Source organism: Coffea arabica, chromosome 8e, assembly GCF_036785885.1.
Source record: "Coffea arabica cultivar ET-39 chromosome 8e, Coffea Arabica ET-39 HiFi, whole genome shotgun sequence".
NCBI lineage: Eukaryota > Viridiplantae > Streptophyta > Magnoliopsida > Gentianales > Rubiaceae > Coffea > Coffea arabica.
Genome location: NC_092324.1, coordinates 42,050,095 through 42,058,089, shown reverse-complemented (window position 1 = coordinate 42,058,089; position 7,995 = coordinate 42,050,095).

The window sequence follows — 7,995 nt, the reverse complement described above, 5'->3', positions numbered from 1 at the left end:
AGGATTTAATTACTTGATTGCATTAATAATTAGAAAATCCCAACCCTAATAAACAAACACGCTACGAGGGTTTGTTTAAATTAGATTATACGTTTCCCTAACATGAAATCAATCACGCTAATCGCCACTGGTATTAATCAATTGAACAATTATGGATTCAATCAATTAATTTGGCATTAGATCATTAGGTTAATTCGAATATTGGGTCCTTGACATTCAGATAACATAACAAGCATAAGCAATTAAATCAGGAAACGTACAAATACCAATGAATAAAAGAAATAAATAAAATTAATTCGATCTCACAGATATTTGGAACCGCGCCTTCAAGTTGGCCTTCGACTAGTTGAGAAACTTAGTTCATCTACATGGAGGAAATCCCATGCGAAATTGCAGAAGTTATTATCGAAAACAAGCTATGTTCCCCTCGTTCTCTTAGAAGAGACGGAAAAGAAGAAAATAAATAAAAAGAAGGAATTGGACGAAGAAAGTCCACCCATGAAGTTCTCCTATTCTAAAACAAAACTACTACTTGTCTCGTGGTCCCTGCAGCGGATAAGGAACAAAACAAAAACAAACCTAGTGTCCAGCACTTTTTGTCATCTATTACCTGTGGGACTCCTAGTGCAAATCAATTCTTCATCAGCACAAAGATAGGAAATCCGTTTCTGCTCTCCATGTGGGCCAGGTTCGTGGAGCTTTTAGAAGTCTCCCACGTGTGGAGCAGTTATCTCAAGACGGTCCCCCTTTTCAGCACATTTCAGTTCCACTTCCTGTAGATAGGTCCAAATACCAAATATAAGTATATGTTAATAATTAAAATAATATTTGGCAAGGACAAAGAGGAAAATTAACAATAAAATTACTAATAATTGACACCCTATCATGCACACTTGCACATACAAAGACGGGTAAAATATTTCAATGGCTCTCAAACTGTTACAAAATTTAACTTTTGACTCTACAATTATTAATTGATAAGTTACCCTTCCAACTAATTAAACCATATAATCCTAACCCTTCCGTCAATTTGAGTCGTTATGTTTAACAACAATAGCATCATATGCACAACAGTGGCCCTCAAACTATTATAAAATTCAACTTTTAACCCTTCAACTATTTATTAATAAATTTTACCCCTCTAACTAATTAAAACATATAATCCTAGCCCTTCCGTCAACTTGAGTTGTCATGTTAAATAGAAACATTGCCACTACGTGATAGGGGCATAATGTAGATTTTTTTTTTGGAAATAATGTAGATAACATTTACTCAAAAGAAAATTCATGACATATTAAAAATAAGAATAAATATAAACCACTTTGTAAGTGAGTCAAGACCCACTTAAGTAGGATGGAACTTAATTAGCGATTTTCATGATAGGAGAAAATTCTAAATATTTGGTGTAAATGAATGTAGAAGGAACTCATGAAGTGGTTTTCTTTCAAAAAAAAGGGAAAAATTTATTTTGTTTAAAAAAAATTTGTGTTAAACATTTTATGGGCCGTTGTCATTAACCTTTAGTTTTGATAGGAAAGGACTAAATTATTTTCATGGAAAATTCAGGAGCTACTCCAAAGAATTGGTATAAATAAATATAAGATCTTTGGTTCCAATACAATGTCTAGGAAGGAACATTTTTGTTTTTTTTTTAAAGCGTAGGTAGGAGATTTCGAAATCGCGACTTCTAACTTATACTCTTTGCCCTAGTAACACACATCCCATCCCTTATTTATTTTCACGGTAAGTTTGGGTGACAATTCAAAAATTTTGCTGCATATAAATATTGGAGGGACCTACCACATTTTCTTTAAAAAAAAATTCATTTTCATCTAAAAAAATTTGGTATGAATTCTCAAAGGGACTTTGTCTTTAAGTACCTTGGCTTCAATCCACCAATTATGAGGGAATTAAATTATTTCCATTGTAAAATTTAAGGGCAAATCGCCAATTTGGTCCCTAAACTTTTTCACTTAAACCAATTTAGTCCTTCACGGTTTTTTTTTTCACCAATTTAATCCTCAAACAATTTTATCGAGTTCAATATAAGATTTATTGGGCGGCGCCACTGCATTTTATGTATTTTCCACAGCGGACCAGGGGTATAATTGGAATGACAGGTATAATTGTCTAATTATAGGGATTAGAATAGCAGCTCTGTTTCACGATAAGCAAAAGAAACCTCTGCAAATCGACCCACAGTAGCTGATAGAAATTAGGGCAGAAACTTTGACAAGCAGAAACTGAGGGAGAGACTTCGACAAGCAGGTGAAATGCAATCAAGCAGAAACTTTGACAACTCCGCCTCAAGTTTATGTAGCAGCCAACACTCAAATCTGGATAGCCGAGCAAGTGGGCATTCGACAGGGGTGAAGAGAGAGAGGGTAGAATTCTACAATGGGAATGAGGTAGTAATTTGCCATTGCCGTGAAGAATGTAGAATTGTAACTTCATGGACATTTGCGAACCCAGGCAGAAGATTTCATGGATGCATAAATTATGGGGTAATTTTTACAATTAATCACGACATATTGCTTGTATATTTTGATGTATTATGTAATTTACTACAACTAATGGCTGATATTAATGGTCATTGTAGACCTCAAAAGCCTGCAATTATTTTCTGTGGTATGATCCACCTATGCAACAGATGACAAAAAATATGATGGCGAGAATTTTGAAGAATTTGAGGAAAGCTGAGGAAGAAAATAATTTCATGAAAATTGAAATGTGTAAGTTTGAAGAAGAGAACAAGGCGCTCAAAAGTGAAATTAGGAAGTTGAAAGCAGCAAGGAAGTGGTTGATGGTAGTCGTGGTTTGCATATATATTATGGTTATTGCTGTACTATTACCCAGTGGCAACTTAAAAATGCTACATTAGATCCTGTTGTATGAAGTTAGAAGTTGAGTAATTGCTTCATGTAATTTGAATGCCGTAATGTTGGAATGTAGACATGGGTGTATGGAACATGTTTATGTACTAAATTGGAACATTGTCTCGAATGATGTTTTTATAAAATAATCGAGAGATTTTGTCAAAGTTGCTGGGCACATTTACTCAAACGACATCGTTGTAAAATGATTGAGAGATTTTATCAGTTGTTGGGCACATTACCTTGAAAGATGTCTTTGTTAAAATTTAACAGAGATTCACCTCAAGTTGTAAAAAAAATTTGACAGCATTTCATCCTAAATTTCGACAATCCCTACTCCCACAAATACCAAATGTATCATATAAAATGCTAAACAACAAGAAGAAAGTCAAAGTAAATGGTACAGAAAGAGTGCGAATAGAAGTTCATAGACATCAACATAGGTGCGACATTGCCAATATAGCAGGCTGAAACCATTCAGCATTGAATTCGTTTTAGACAAAATGCAGCCACATCAAATCATTAGAAGTTGACCCATGTATATTGATCAAAATACATCAAATTCCTATTGTTAATCCAATTAGTATCCATTGACAAAACAGAAGCTCTTAATGTACAAAACAGAACATGTCCCACAAAATAGAAGCTTTTTATTCCCAAGCTCTATTCAGTTGACTGGGCGACAATATCATCTTCTTCATCCAACACCCTATGTGCCTGCACAAATAAAGGCACATGTCAAAAGCCATAAACAGTCTCCTTATAAGTGATGTCAAAATCATTGTCCAGCAAATGTGCAAGACATGCTATTAACTTTATAAATTACTTCAACTTATTGTCTCCTTTTTCCTAGTCATTTTTCCTTTTGATGGAGGAAATGGACCAAAAACAGTCATAGCAGCCTTTCTTTTTCTCCATGCTTGAGCTTGCCAGGTTCCACATGTTTGCCGGTTATGTCCTAAGCCATGACAGAAGGAACACTTGGTGAATTTCTTTTGCACTTCAGGTAGTTCTTCTTGAGCTGATGGTTGTAAATTAATAACCTTTTGTTCATCAATAACAGCTTGTGCTTTATCACCTGACCATGAAATAAAGTTAAAACAGGTAACAAGTACAAGAATAGAATTATCATGAACTACAAATGCATGGAAAAATCCTAAATTGCTGACCACTTGGAACATCTGGCATTGAGCTAGATTGTAGAGGTACTTCAGTTGGCTCCTTGTCGAACACTTGATCTATACACATCAAAGCACCATTAGTTAAGTATTACACCATAAATCAGTGAAGGAGGGATAGGTCAAATTACCAGGTTTTGGGGGTAATTCACAGGTAGCATTCTCCATTGTTCTGAGATTTTGTGGACAAGTTCTCTTGTTATGGCCAAGTGCCTTGCATTTGCTACACTTGTTGGAGTTGGACGGTGGTGGCCTTTTATTGGTAGATGCACCAAGCTCATTAGAAGGTACCAGCAGTGGACACTTTCTCACTGTATGCCCTTTTTGATTACATTTTGTACATGTCATTCTAACAAGGCCAGATCTAGAAAGTTTGGTAACCCCCTTCGAATTAGGCCTAGGCTCTTCTTTCTTCTTACTTTCTTTGGCCGACCAGGTAACTTCAACTTCAAGGGTGGTAAGACAGGATCCTTATCCGATTGCACCCAAACATTTGGCCCACTCAAAGGAGCAATTGCTGGCTCATAAGCCTTCAAGTAACTGTCTCGCGAGTAGTAATGATGAACAAGACTTTCTGGCACTTGACCTATTAAAGAAATACAGCAAATCACATGGCAGCATGGCAATCCAGTTAACTCCCATCTCCTGCAGCTACAAGTCTACTACTTTAAGTCCACCACATGTTTGCCTCCATACATATGTGTAACCTCAAATTTATCTTGATCAGACCACCTCGCAATGTTTACAGCTGCTTCTGTTTTTGCCTTCTCCAATTTCTTTTGAATTTTTGGGCAGATCTTATCACTCCTCTTCTTCATCCACTCCCTTTTTGTACGAAACCTTTCCATTAGATAGATTCTGATACTCTCAAGCATTCCAAGGATTGGCTTTTCCCTTGCATCCATTATGACCGAATTAAAGCTTTCACATAAATTATTAGGAGAATGTCACACTTGGTAGCCACTCGAAAGTGTGATCTTGACCAGTGATAGGGAGAGGTGTTGTCATTTAACCACTTCCAAGCAGCTACATCATAATCCCTTAAACATTCCATATGATTTTCGAACATTCTCATGTACGATGACCTTGCACATGTCCAAAATCTTTCCTTTAATGCTTCACTCGGATGATATTTTTTGAAGTTGTTGTGCAAGTGCCTTACACAATGTCTGTGCTCAACATCAGGAATGACTTCCTGAATTGTAGATCCTAAACCCTGCAAAATAGACAAATGCAAGTTCAGCACAATCAGTAAGCATTCATATATATGTAATAAACATATATAAACAATGTAAGCTTATCTCATTCACCTTCTGTCTATCACTTATGAAGCTCCAATTTCTTTGATCATTGATGGATAGGTCATATTTCAAGAATTCAATAAACCACCTCCACGACTTCTTATTTTCTGCTTCAACTACTGCATATGCAACTGGATAAACACAATCATTTGGATCTATCCCAACTGCAGTTAATAACACACCCGGATGTGGACCTCTCAAGTGGCAACCATCAGCTCCAATTATCTTCCTACAACCAGATTTAAATCCTCTCTTCAGTGCCTCGAAACAAATGTAAAGTCTTTGAAATTTTTGTTTTCCAGAATTTTTATCTAATGTAGTCTCTATGTACACTGTAGAACCAAGATTTGCCTTCATTAGTTCATCACAATAACCCCACAATCTCTTGTACTAATCTTTGTAGCTCCCATGGATCAAAATTTTTGCCTTCACGAATGTCTTATAAACTTGAGTTTTAGTAATGTTTACATTCAGTTCTGTGTGTACCTTATCCTTGAACTCAGAAACTGTTATTCTCTTGTTCATCCTTAGAAAGTCCACATATTTTCTTGCTAAGAAACCTGAGGTAGCTCTGAAAAGGATTTATTTTACGTATTTTTAAGTGCATTTTATTAGTTAATTTTGGTTTGATTATTTAGTTTTATAACTAAAATAACTAGGTTTTGGTAAAAATATATGTTTTTGGTAAAAGTGGCTAATATGGCATTTCTATGGATTTTAATGGTAAAAACTTTATTTTCTTGCAGGTTAATGATCCAATTACCAAATGATATCAAATGAGGTGAAAAGTAGATAGTTGGTGATGAATTCAAGTGGTAAAAAAGAGAAATGAAGTGAAAAACATTTAAGTGAAGAAGTGCAATTCAAGACAGTTTTGACACTCTTCAGTATTTCGACTATATCTGGAGCTACACTTATCAGATTGAGATGATCTTTATACCATTTTAAAGCTAAGAAAGAGACCTACAATTGTTATGAGACATTGAAATCAAATTCTACTGTTTTAATGGACAAAAAGTCAGAATACAGAAGCTGCATTCTGTGGTCGAAAATCGAAATAGGGGTTTGACCAGGTGATAGTATTTCGATCATATATCAGGTTACAAAGCTCCGATTTGGATGATTCTTGAAGCATTGGAAAGCTAACTCAAAGAGCTACAACATTTGTGTTTTACACAAAAGCTAGTTCAGCCTTCATCATAGAGAAAATCACAGTTGAAACAAGGCCAAGTTGAAAACGCAAGTTGACAAAACGCGAGTTGATGCCGCGTTTTGTGTAGTCGCGTTTTGTAGCCGAAAATCTGCAATTTGCTCAACCATTTCTCTTGTGTTTAGACTGCTTTCTAGCTATAAGTTTCAAGGGAATTCGATGCACATGCTTCAAAAGATAAAAGGGCAGACAATATGGCTTATTTTCAAGTCAAAAACATTGGTTATTGACTATCCTAACAAAGTTGAGATTTGGGAATCAAAAGGTAGAATTTGACTTGGAAAAATGAAGTTCTTGAGCAGTTTTTATGCAGAGACATTGGGAGAGGTCAGGAGAACCATACGTAATCAGATTTTCTGCTAGCAAAAACTCTCTCTAGCTAGAAACTTGCAAGAGGAATTGGGGCTTCATTTTGTAATCATTTACATTCAAGACAAAGGAGATTTTTGGAAGGTTTCACCATATCTTGGCTAAGATTTTCTTCACTCTTCTTGTACTTGTAATTTATGATATTTTACATTAATGAAGTTATGAGTGTTTTATCATTCATGAGTAGCTAATTTCCTTTATCTAGGGAGTAGATGAAACTTATGGCCAAGTGATATGAATTGAATGTGATTTATACTTGTTGTATCTTGTATTAACTTGTCTACTTGTGTATGTTGGATTACTTGTTATTGTTTGATCACCAATAGCAGGTTTATAGTTATTTTTACTCATTGAAAAATGGTAAAAATAATGAAAAAACATAAGTAGAGCTTGAATAGTATATTCATGAGAACAGAAATACATTCAAGTGGATGAAATTTGTATTTCATGCATGTAATAGAACAGATTTAGTATTTACCAAGAGAGTAGGAAAAACTAAACTGATCTAGACCATTATTATCATGAGAATGTGAATTTTTTTTTTTGGAAATAAATTCCTGGTTAAACAAGAGTAATAACAAGTATTAAGATAGTTCATTTGGATCTTTTGTGCCATAAGTGGAATCTAAATTCCTAGATTTAATTTTTAGTGAAAATTTCTCTATTTGCATCTAGATCTTATCAAATCAGATTTATAGATAGTAGTAATATAATTTTTTCTGCTCAAATTCACTATAAGTCTAAATAATAGAGAAAATAAGGTCCTAGTATTTGTATACATTGCTCCTCGTGGGATCGATCCGATTAATGCCCTAAACTACTAAATTGACCTGTATACTTGTAGTCAAACGGGTATAAATTCGGATTAAATTTACATTGATATAAAAATTTCGTCAAGTTTTTGACGCCGTTGCCGGGGAGCGGCAATATTAGAGACTAATCATTTTTATTAATTTAGACAGCTTTATTTTTTTAGTTGAGCTGATTATATTTAATCCTACATTGTAATCAATTTTTGACAATTGAAGTTGCATAATATCTCTTATTTCTGTTTGTAGTGTATG